The sequence below is a fragment of the Oncorhynchus mykiss genome, chromosome 15 (assembly GCF_013265735.2).
Source record: "Oncorhynchus mykiss isolate Arlee chromosome 15, USDA_OmykA_1.1, whole genome shotgun sequence".
NCBI lineage: Eukaryota > Metazoa > Chordata > Actinopteri > Salmoniformes > Salmonidae > Oncorhynchus > Oncorhynchus mykiss.
The window spans coordinates 73,988,290-73,990,789 of record NC_048579.1 but is presented as its reverse complement, the minus strand read 5'-3'; positions in this window follow the sequence as shown (position 1 = coordinate 73,990,789).

The window sequence follows — 2,500 nt, the reverse complement described above, 5'->3', positions numbered from 1 at the left end:
AATCTCACCTGGACAGAGTTAACCTGAACATTCAGTAATCTCACCTGGACAGAGTTAACCTGAACATTCATTAACCTCACCTGGACAGAGTTGACCTGAACATTCATTAACCTCACCTGGACAGAGTTAACCTGAACATTCAGTAACCTCACCTGGACAGAGTTAACCTGAACATTCATTAACCTCACCTGGACAGAGTTAACCTGAACATTCAGTAACCTCACCTGGACAGAGTTAACCTGAACATTCATTAACCTCACCTGGACAGAGTTAACCTGAACATTCATTAACCTCACCTGGACAGAGTTAACCTGAACATTCAGTAACCTCACCTGGACAGAGTTAACCTGAACATTCATTAACCTCACCTGGACAGAGTTCACCTGAACATTCATTAACCTCACCTGGACAGAGTTAACCTGAACATTCAGTAACCTCACCTGAACATTCATTAACCTCACCTGGACAGAGTTAACCTGAACATTCATTAACCTCACCTGGACAGAGTTAACCTGAACATTCAGTAACCTCACCTGGACAGAGTTAACCTGAACATTCATTAACCTCACCTGGACAGAGTTAACCTGAAAATTCAGTAACCTCACCTGGACAGAGTTAACCTGAACATTCAGTAACCTCACCTGGACAGAGTTAACCTGAACATTCATTAACCTCACCTGGACAGAGTTCACCTGAACATTCAGTAACCTCACCTGAACATTCATTAACCTCACCTGGACAGAGTTAACCTCAGCTACTGGAACCAGGTAATTGTTGAAGGGTTATGTTGTTGTCCTCAGGGTGAGATGGCGAGAATCACACACCTGTAGAACAAAGTAGAACATGTTATGAAGGAGGTTAACTGTGTCAACCGTTTCATATGCCGACTGACTGGACAAGTCAGCTTGTAAACGCACGATAACAGACGATTAGTGAAGTACAACAATCAGTTGGACTTCAGATGACCTCAGACCGGCTCCAACATTGATATTTCCTGATGGGGGGGGGGGAACGTATATGACAGAAATAAACAGGAAGTTGGCCTACAATGCTGACTGAGGATGAAGAGCAGTACAATGATATTTCCTTGTCATTCTACAAATAGAAAGATATTTGTTTTAAGTCTGGGATTCTTCCGTAAAGCACTTTGTGACCTCGGCTGATGTCAACAACAAACAAACAAAAAAAAAACACACAAAATAAGTGGCTTTATAAATAAATGTGATTGTTTGTTTTGTATTGACGTTGTTATATCATTTCCAGCCAAGCTGGGCTGTTGTAGACCGTCTGTCGGGCGCCATTTTATCAGCTCCCACTGCGCCACTATCGTTGGGGCAAGGGACTCGACCTTGTGGATGTGCAACGTAAAGTCTGTGTAAACTCTTACTGTAAATCGTTGCTGGATGGCACTCTGACTCGAGCTCCCCGAAGTGGGAACAACAAGGTGCCAATGTTTACGCTGGTAAAATGGCCGCCTCAACTTTGTTTCAGTTCATTGCCAGGTGATCGTGGCTCGTAATCGCACAGGGTCGGCTGAAATGTAATCGCACAGGGTCGGCTGAAATGTCAAAACCAACCATGTTGTGTGCTACATTTTACAGGTCTGTAATTTAGCAGACGCTCTTGTCCAGAGCGACTTACAGTTCAGTACATTCACCTTCAGATAGCTAGGTGGACCAGTCATAGTCAGTACATTCATCTCCAGATAGCTAGGTGAGACAACCACATATCTCAGTCATAATCAGTACATTTTTCCTCAATAACATAGCTGTAAGTAGAGTCAGAGCTAGAATGGGGGTGGGGGGTGGGGGAGTGGGTCAAGTGCTGGTTATGTGTATTTATTTATTTATTTTGGAGGGGGGGGGGGGTCGAGGTGAGGAGAAGGATTATTTAAGATACTGTTTGAAGACGTAGGGTTTCAGATGTTTTCGGAAGATGGGCAGGGACTCTGCTGTCCCTGTTTCAGGGGGAAGCTGGTGACAGCTTCAGGGGTGACATGTCAGAGAAGAGCTTGGACTGGGCTGATAGGGAGCTGCCCTCCTATAGGGGTGAGAGGACAGAGAAGAGCTTGGACTGGACTGATAGGGAGCTGCCCTCCTATAAGGGTGAGAGGACAGAGAAGAGCTTGGACTGGGCTGAGAGGAAGCTGCCTTCCTGTAGGGGTGAGAGGACAGAGAAGAGCTTGGACTGGGCTGAGAGGGAGCTGCCTTCCCATAGGGGTGAGAGGACAGAGAAGAGCTTGGACTGGGCTGATAGGGAGCTGCCCTCCTATAAGGGTGAGAGGACAGAGAAGAGCTTGGACTGGGCTGAGAGGAAGCTGCCCTCCCGTAGGGGTGAGAGGACAGAGAAGAGCTTGGACTGGGCTGAGAGGAAGCTGCCTTCCCGTAGGGGTGAGAGGGCCAAGACACCTGGGGTGGCAGAACGGAAATCTTGGGCTCTGTGTTAAGGGTCTTACATGGTTTAATATTGTCACAATCAGTGGTGTCAAATGCTGCAACAT